This window comes from Prunus dulcis, chromosome 5 (genome assembly GCF_902201215.1).
Source record: "Prunus dulcis chromosome 5, ALMONDv2, whole genome shotgun sequence".
Classification (NCBI taxonomy): Eukaryota; Viridiplantae; Streptophyta; class Magnoliopsida; order Rosales; family Rosaceae; genus Prunus; species Prunus dulcis.
In genome coordinates, this window is record NC_047654.1 from 10,736,452 (window position 1) to 10,746,545 (window position 10,094).

At 37.7% G+C, this 10,094-nt stretch overlaps 1 long non-coding RNA gene across 1 annotated transcript; it reads left to right on the forward strand.

Annotated features, from left to right (window-relative positions):
- Positions 1 to 278: 278 nt before the first annotated feature.
- LOC117627104 lies at positions 279 to 2,156 on the forward strand. Its single transcript, XR_004585723.1, has 2 exons — positions 279 to 547; positions 1,834 to 2,156. It is a non-coding gene; the product is annotated as an uncharacterized LOC117627104 (long non-coding RNA).
- Positions 2,157 to 10,094: the final 7,938 nt, after the last annotated feature.

Below are 10,094 nucleotides of genomic sequence, written 5' to 3' on the forward strand. Positions count from 1 at the left end.
AAACAAGAATGAAAAGAATCCAGATTCTTGGTAATGAGATGCACAATGCCGTTCAAATACAAAATATAATATATATGACTAACATATGAAAGGAATCAAAAGGACATTGCTGATAAAGGAATCAATATGAAACTGAGCTGATAAAATCAAAGTCGAATGGTCACTTCTTCCACTTTCTTCACGCTTTTATTCTTTTTCTTTTTGTGTGAGTCCCGTGAGTGAACAATTGCTATGTTGTCTATAGCCAACTAACATTCAAGTTCAACACAAAATCAAACCCCACACCCACCAAACCAAACCTCTCTATGTTGAAAAGCCCCTATAAATTATCACCCTCTGAGGTTTTCATCTCATCTTCAACTTCAGATATTTGGCATCCCACAGAACCAACCTCCTCCTCCCCTTCTTCTTCTTCTACTAACCCAGACAGCTACTCTCTCTCTCTCTCTCTCTCTCTCTCTCTCTCTCTCTCTCTCTCTCTCAAAGGAGAAAGTTGAATTGTGCTTGTGTCTGGCCTAAGGCAACCGTTTTGCCAGCAACGCAGCAGGTTGGGAAATGCCCAAGTTTTTTTTTTCTTGCGTTTTTTTTTCTTCTTCTCTTTCTCTCTTGTGGAGATTTTTGTTTTTCATGAATGGTACAATGTTGTTTATAATATAATAGAATAGTAAATTTAGCTTAACTCCTTGAAAGTCATTTTTCCTCAACTACAACCCATCTCTTTATTTTTCTTTGAATAAAATTATGTTTTTTTTCTAAATAAAACCCGATGACAAGGATCCAACTCAGTAAGTTACCTAATCAAGCGCAAAATCGAATTTATTGTCCTTTTTTTATTCCTAAAATACCCCCAACTAAGCCTTATGGCATTTTGTATATTAATGTAGGAACCAATATAGAAACAATTTTTAATTGGATTGTAACTAATGACACACCTGAATTTGAAAAGATCTCCAAATTGATGTAGGAATTAATTTAGAATTTTTTTCTAAATTTAACAATAAATTCATATTTAACATACCTATTCTGTTTATTTAACCAAAAAAACTGTTTTATTTATTTATTTAAGAAGTATACGTGATTAATTATCTATTATATTATTGTTTTATAAATATAATAGTGTACATATAGTTTTATTTTGTAAAAATAAAGCACCTATTCCTTCTACAACGAAACATAATTTTTTACTGTAGGTAAATTAACCTAAGCATACCTACAAATTACTATAGGTAAATTAGTGGAATCTTTTGTATGCGGCAAGTGTATTATGATCTTATTTCTGTAGGTGTATTGCTATTGCATGTATATGTAATTACTGCTTACGTCTATTACAGATTTCATGGTTGGCATTAGTATTGATTAAGTCCATTACAAATTTATTTTTTGACACATTCATTACTAAAATTTACGTTTTAATGCCATATATAGTTGGATGGCATCAATTGTAAAATAGTTAATTATAAAATGGCTGCGTCATTGTTTAGAATATATGAGTTACACGGGCCTTTCACCTAAAGGAAAAAGGATTAACAATGGGATGAGATTATTTAATGGTACAGAAAAGGGGAAAAAGAAAAAGAAAAAAAAAGCTAGCTTATAAGTGTTGGGTTATCACTAATTCGAGATTTCCTCCTCCTCTACATCTCTCATTTTCTCCTTTGCGAATTATTTTTTTTATAATGAAATTCTCCTATGCGAATTGGTACGTTCTAATTACAGTATATTTGTTAGATAGATAATGTTTTACGTTTCTTCAATCTCCTTCTTACTTACTGTTTTCTATCTACTTCCTTTCTTCCCTACTTTTCTTCATACTGATACTGTTTTCAACGACAGAATGAGTAAGGCTATTTGGAGTGATATAGTTAAACTCAAAAAGGAGGAGGGCTGCCAACAAGCTTTTTGGCATGGGTGGTGTAGGAAAGAAACAGTTGTTGTAAAGAAAGTGATGGAGCCCATATAAAGAAAAGAAGAAAATATAATATTCATGTTGTAAAGCTAATAAGTGGAGCCCACATGTTGGAATGAAATTTCCTTACACCTTCAGATATTTTCCTTTCTTTAGCTAAGGCCTTTGCCTATAAAATAAGGCTTCCTTCTCATTTGTAAAATACATAAGAAAGCCTTAATGAAAACATCAGATTTCTATTACAGCTTAATTTCTCTATATTCTCTACATAATTTCTTTAATTTTATAACAATTTAAAAGGCAAATGATGATGTTGGGCAAATGATGATGTTGGGCAAATAATGTTGCTAGACGTAGGAGGAAATACAAAGGCTTCTCAAGCCTTCCTTGCTCAACTATAAAAGGGAGGCTAGTTCCTTATTTGGAATGCAAGCTGAGGTAGTAAGAAGAAGTGAGAAGTGAGAACATACTGAGTTGAGAGAAGAAAAGAGAGTGAGAAATTTAAGAGTTAGTGAGTTCTATCTGAGTGGAAATTCTGTCAGTGTAAACACCATAAGAGCAAATACAATTCTACTCCCAATATTTAGTGGTACTTTTCATACTCTAATACACGTTATCAGCACGATAGTCTCTCATCTTTACTTCTAAATTTTCCCAACTCAACACCATGTGGTTATTTCTCTGTCTCCACTCTGTCATATGTCTCCTCTCACTTTACTACTACGACGACATGCAAACTTTCTTTTTTGTATTCTCACAATTTTTCGTACTGTAATTTGGAATGGTGCAGTTTTATACCCCATCCTGTTATTTTATAGTGGTGTAATTTCATTGCCCATTACGTTGTAACACATATTATCGTAATAAAAATGATGGTGTGATCTTAAAACACATCTTATTATATCTTGAATAGTGGCGCAGTTATATTGCCACAATATATAATATGTCATATACTTCATATATATTAAGTGGTGGTTTTATCCCCTTATTTACCTTATTTACTGTATGGTATAGGTTTATTACCCCTACAACAGTATTTATTTAAAACTGTGGCGTAGGTTTATCGTCCATCCAATTGCCTTTAGCATTTACTTTATTTACTGTATGGTGTAGGTTTATTACCTATACAACTGTATGTATTTAAAAGTGTGGCGCGGGTTTATCGTCCACACAATTGCCTTTATTTTTCGTTTAAAAGTATGAAGTAGAATTAGTGTCTATACCAGCACATTTATTTTTATTTAAAGTATGGTGCAGAATTAACGTCCATACAACAAGTAATTTACTTTATCGCACATTTACTTTTATTTAAAGTATGGTGCGGGTTTATCGTCATACTAGAAATTTATTTATAGCACTTTATTTTTATGAAAGAAATTATCAATTAATATACATGAACAATTACAGGACCTGAAGTCCCTGTTAAGAAATGGCTTAATGTCCCAAATCCTAAACCTAAAGTTTCGAGTAAAATATGTAAGATATTTTTGGCCTGAAGTTCAAAAATATATTAAGCCTGAAGATTATTGCAAATTCTAATACATCATTTTCTTTTGAATATGGCAAACTTGGCAAAGCTGGAATTTGCTGCCCTAGACTTATCTGGGAACAACTATCTATCATAGGTCCTGGATGCCAAGATCCATCTGCGTGCCAATAGCCTTGGAAAAACAATTGTAGGGTAACATTAGGGACTATTTTGATGGAAGCTAACGGCATGGACTATTTTGATGTGTGGAGGATAACGTTAGGGACCATTGGTGTATAAAAAAACATTAGGGATGAAATATGATAATTTTGCAAACCTAAAGGATCATTTGTGATAAAAATTTAGGTTGTTAGTTTGTAAAATTGTTTTATGGATGTTCAATTCTTCTATCAAGTAGTGAACATTTTCTCCCTTACTTTACTTATGTCTTTGTGCATGTTTTCAAGCGCAAGCGTCAAATCCAGACAATGGAATTCTTTTCTTGTCATCACTAAGTTTTATTTTGGCAAAACGTCACTTTTGGTCCTTGTGGTTTATCATTTTTACCACTAAGGTTCCTGTGGTTTCAATTTGTTTATTTTTGCCCCTTGGTTTTCAATTTAAGCAATTCAAGTCCAATATCCAATTTCTGTCAAATTAAGTTAACTGCTGTTACTTGTTAAGGGGCATTTAAGTCCAAAAACAAGAAAGAGAGAGAGAGAAAAAAAAAAAAAGCAAAAGAGGGGAAACTCCAGAATACAGCAGAAGATTGTGACTTTTTAAGCTCTATGGTGTTAGAGAACGGTGGATGAAAGAGTGCTAGTACTACAGTCAAAACAACCATCTTGAGAAAACCCAGAAATCAGAAATTCCAGAAAAGATTCCATGAAACTATTCTCTGCTAGAACTCTGTGACCTCCATATCTAAAGACTGAGAAAAATCCAAACAAGGGAAAAAAATGTTTAAAAAAAGCTCACTGCTTCCGCGAGTTTCTTGTTCTTCCTTCTCTCTTATCAACTCTGTCAAGCAAGAAAGAAAAGAGAGAATCCCCAAACACTCAAAACCGACATGCAAAGAGACCCTCTAGAGTCATGATCAAAGGACAAGACGTGCATGCATCAGACAACAGAACAAAGAAAGTTTGTATTTTGTTCCTTCTTTTTCTTGTTGGGCTCAGCTTTATTTCCACTTTCTTCCTTGTTTTTGTTTTGTTTTATGCTCTGGTTTTGTGTTCTTGCTTAGTACTAAGCTCTCAGAAAAACTGGGTTATCAGAAAAATGATTTAGATTTTGGAAGCAAACAAGGGCCAGCCCAAATTACAAAATAAAAAACAACGGCTGGTCATGAATAAAAACCCAGAATGAAAACAAACAAAAAAATGGTCATGAAAGATGATCAATTGATCATCGTTTTGTGTGTGCCCTGTCTCTGACTCTTTATCTCTATTTTCTTGATGGGGTTTCTATCTCTTCTACTCTGTTTCCTTCTCTCTTTATTTGCCCACTAAATCAGTTTCTCTCCCAGGTCTCATGTTTGTACAAATCACATGTCTCCCATCCCATACATCAGAAAGCTCTTTTGCACTGAATAGATTGAAAAGAGATGTTATAATCATGCAACCAAGCCAACAGAACTGGATGAATACAAAACAACAAATAAATGGCAAAAGAATACAAAAGGCACCGATTGAAGTGCCGTCAGTTTCCTCTCATGTCAAAAAGTCGGAAGCTTCACAACGTAATCAAAGACAAAGAGACGAACACAGCTCCACCAACAAATTGAAGACCAGGATCAGAACGACGACGAGATAGAATAAGTCCAGTGCCAAATAGCAGTCTCCAACTTCACTGGCGGCTCCAAGACCTTCAAATAGCAGTCAAGTTCTGCTATGGCATTAAGATCGAGGTAGTGGAGTTTACTGGGTTGGGGAGATTGGGCCGTGTGTGATAGTTGGCGTGTGGGCTGGTGGGGGTGGGTGTGGCTGACGGCTTCTCTTCCCCTTATATTGTTCTTATTATTTTTTTTTTCCTCTCATTCTTATTTTTGGACTTAAATGCCCCTCAATAAGTAACCGCAGTTAACCTAATTTGACAGAAATTAAAAATTGGACTTGAATTGCTTAAATTGAAAACCACAAGGGCAAAAATGATCAAATTGAAACCACAGGGACCTTAGTGGTAAAAGTGATAAACCACAGGGACCAAAAGTGACGTTTTGCCTTTTATTTTCATGTTGAGGCATGAAATTTGGCCAAAGTCTAACGGTGCACCATCGAGCTACGAGATCCTCAAGGCTCGCATCAAATGATGTGTCCCTGACGACGTGGGGCTCGATCCTTTCCTTTTGGGGGCGAATATGTACACCGATGCTGATATTCCTGAGGGCTCCCTAGTTCTTTCTCCGGCCCATTTAGAGAACATTAGGTTTTCACTCCACCCTCTTTTTCGTGTGCTTTTGTTCTATTTAGGTCTTCATCCCATGCAACTAAACCCAAATTCCTATCTCTCATATCCCTTTTTTTAGTCGTTGGGTTGAAATGGGGTGTGTCTCTTAGCTTTAAAGATTTCATTTATCTCCACGATGTAGCTTGTGTCAGGGGTAAGAGTCACTATTTCTATTTTATGACTGGGTCTTGTAAAAAATTGTTTTCTTGTAAACCCACTTCTACTAAGTATTGAAAAAACCAACCTCTCTTAATTTCTGGAAGTTGGGCGGCGTCTGAGATGTCTCACATGCCTATCCCATCGGCGTTTGGTCCGAAATCTGGTATAATGATTTGCACTCGCATTTTCAAATATAATCTACTTCTATTGGGCTGGTTGAACTAAGCTTTTTTTTTTGGCAGCGCTTCCTCCGAACAAAAGGTACATTATTCTGAGGACCGGGTCACTTGGTTGAAGGAGAACTTAGCAGGTCATTGGTGGGATATTACTTGCTTTGCGGACCCCAAGACTTTTGTCCATATCTCCGTTGCCCGTTGCAACACTATTATTTACTGTTCATATTGGTTGATCTAAACCTGCACAAGGTAGAACTATTCAGGAATATTTGCTCCGTCAACGTCGAACTCCGTTGCACTGAGGATTCGATGTTCCTCATCCATGCCAGTTTTCAAGAGAGAGAGAGAGGCTGAGGTAGCTAGGCACAACAGCTCGGAAGTAGAGGACAACGCATCTGAGTCCGAACATTCAGACATGTCGGCGCCACGTTCAATATCAGTCCCGGGTCATAGGGAAATGAGATCGGGGAAAAAACCCGAGCAATCCGTGAAGAAGTACCATCACGCCCCTCAGGTCGTTTTAGGTTTGAACTCGCCCAATGCTGGGTTCACCTTGAGCACTCCATCTCGCCGGCACACTCAACAGGATCCTATCCCTCGTGTTCCTCCTCTCGCTAGCTCAGGGGGTGAGAATGATTTCGATCCTCTTGAGGTTTGGAGGCTTACATTCATGAAGTCGAACAGAAGTTTAGTCACCCTTAGCGACGGACTATGGCGTAACTCGGGCGCTTTAGATGTTGTCTTGCGGGGTCTGGCCCGACCTAGTGAAGACCAACCATTTGCAAAACAGAACAAGAAGAAAATAAACATTATACAACTAAGAAGCAAGGGCATTGATAGCCTTTCCGCAAGTCTGGCCCTTCAGTGGGAAGCGCGTCAAGGAATGTGAGGTTGAGCTTGAAGGGCATAGGGGGACCTTCGGAGCCTGTAAAGAGATCGAGACACTGCGTTGTCTGAGGTTGATCGTCTTAAGTAGGAATTGGAAAATGCGTCACGCGACAGGGAACTTGAAAATCGTGAAAAAAATTTAGAAGAAATTTTCTACTAAATAATTGATACCAAAGATTTATATTACTTGTTTTATGCTATGTAGATAATCAAGTGAGAGTGAAACACCCTCCTTTAAAGGATTTAGTCTGGGCCCCACCCCAATTCAATCAGTTTGTTATAGAATATATGCAACGCCAATAAAAAATTTGGATAATGTCCGCATACAACTTGAAAATTGTGAAAACGTATTTCACTAAAACTCCAGCGCCTTGAAGGATTGTGGTGGTCCCTTTTCTTAGTTTATATTTATACTATGGAATGAAGAAGTGCAATATTAAATTGCCACAATCTCATGCAAATTAGTGAAACCATAAAAGGTAGAGTTAGAAATTCTTATGTTTTGGGGTCTTCATGCCCCCATTGTAGTTCGGATCGATGGATTGGTGTGCCCATTGGAGCACAAGTGAGCAGTCGATTATACAGTGTCCATTGCTCCTCAATATGACTTTCTGTACGGTTCCTACAGATGGCATCAATTGTTGGAGCGAAAAATTTCGGGTCCTTCAATAAGTATAATTTGATTTCCATGTTGAAAAGCCGGACACCATTTCAATTGTCATCAGTAAAGGAGGAGGGGGTACCTACAAGAAAACACTACGACACTCAAGTCAGTAAGAATGTAATCGCAAGAGAGTTAGAATTAAATTGTACCTTATTTTCCCCTCCCTATGGATTGTTAGGTTAATCGGTCTTTTATTGGCATTTGAGTCTTGGGCTTCAAATTCCATGTTCCATGGTTTTCTCCATGATCCACAATCACTCCATCATGGGCATGATAGTCGGTGATCATGTGGGCTTTACCATGTGGCATGAAACATGCTAGCCTTTAATCATAGGCATAGGACATGTTTGCCTTGGTAGGCCTTGGCCATAAGTCCCACTAACTAAACCCATGTCATTCACTTCTCAAGTTTAGAGTGCTAGTAGATAATATATTGAGGAGTAATTTTTTCCCCCATAGAACCCTTCTTTGAAAATCAAATCAGCTTCTGACCATAGCCCAAGCTTTATATTCTTTTATTGATTCATATCACGTTTACCCTTAATTAACATTATATGCTAAACCCTATAGCTATATACATGCATGAATATCTTACTCAAAAGAAGTTATCCATTACAGCAAATTCCATATAGGAGTGGTAATGACCTCTAGGATTGACAAGGTGTAAGGCTTGGTTACAAAAGGGCTGCGAATTTTACTCACTAGCGCATTGCGCCAAGGGTTGCATGTGAAGGTGGTGCAACATCATGCATGATTTCACCCTCCAAGTTCAGTCCAATGTCCACATGAACGTCATTAGTACCAGCACCAGCCTTGTCGTACAGAAAAGGCAAAACAGCCACAGCCTCGTTCGAATCTCCCACCCTACAGATGAACTATCCGTAGTTGGTGCCAAATGCTATAAACAGTATATATGCACTTATATTCATGGTAATATATTTGGGTCAATTAAGCAAACCGTAGTTCGTGCCAAATGTTCTAAATTCAAAGAACCATTGATTGAATTGCACCTTTTTATTTTGATAAATGAATTGTTAGAATATTGGGGTTATTTTGGATTACATTAATATTTCAACACGAATTGCACCTTAATTATAACAAACTAGGCCATACCAATCCAATCCTTGAGACGAAACGATGCCAATTTGTATTGCACCTTAATTGTAACAAAATAGGCCATGTAAATACTGACAGCTGCAGCTTGGACCCTTCTATCCGTTATGCTGTGATCAAGCTTGCAAAGAGAGCTGGATTCTTCAGTTTTGATAGCAATGGAAATCCCACCGAGGATTTTAGTTGTTCTAGGAGGGCATGCCTTGTAAAAACAGAAGAAGGGTCTTCTGTACACGAATTGTCATACCGACTAAAACAAGAGAATGTTCAAAGTATAATAAATGTCAATGAGCCTAATCTTGTTTTTAGACCTGAATGGTTCTCCGAGATGAAATACGTCGCAGTTTTGCAGCTTGGAAGATGGGAGAGCTCAGCCAAGTATCCGAATCAAGTAGAGGACAGTGAGTTCTTAAAAGGGTTGAAGAATATGAGACAGCTTCGGTACTTAAGAACCTGACACACTTGGATATGTATGAGTGTTACTTGATCAGCCACATGCCTAAAGGACTTGCTTTGCTCTCACAACTCCAAGTGCTTAAAGGGTTTGTGATTGGTGAGCCAAGGCCTGGAGGCAACTACTGTAAGCTGGCTGATTTGTCAGGCTTGGAAAATCTGAGGAAATTGAGTATCCATACTATCCATGTGGACATAAACAAAACGTCTGATGCTGCAAAAAGAGAGCTCATTTCTTTGGCGAAGTTCAAAAAGCTCCGATCTTTATCTATATCATGGTCAAGACTTTATGACACCCCAAAAAAGCCTCCATTGATGATGGCTCCAGTTCCTGTTCTTTTGGAAAAACCTCCTTTGTTGAAAGTTAACCTCCATTACTTCCCTGGTTCTAAGATTCCTGATTGGCTGATGCAATGGGACTTGAATAACCTAAGGAAGCTCTATATCAAGGGTGGAAGCCTCTCGGGAAACAATGCAAATGGGTTGTCAAAATGGTGTGCTTGAAGTTCTTGGAAAAGTTGCAGATGGATTGGCGGAAAAAAAATATCTAAGAAAAACCACCCAGACCCGCCTAGGCCGCCTAGGCGGGCGCCCTATCAGTCTAGTTTTAAAGTACCATTGCCTCTCCGACGACAGTGACTCCACTATTTTCACGATGAAGAGACCAAGAGTCAGTGCATAATATTTAAAAGCTTCATCGCCTTGAGCAACCTTAATGAAGGCGATGAGAAACAGTACTCAGCATGACAACTTTGATCAGTGTAGTAAAAAATTATGGACAAAATAGAAGGCACACGAGATGAACCTCCTTCCTTCCTTCCT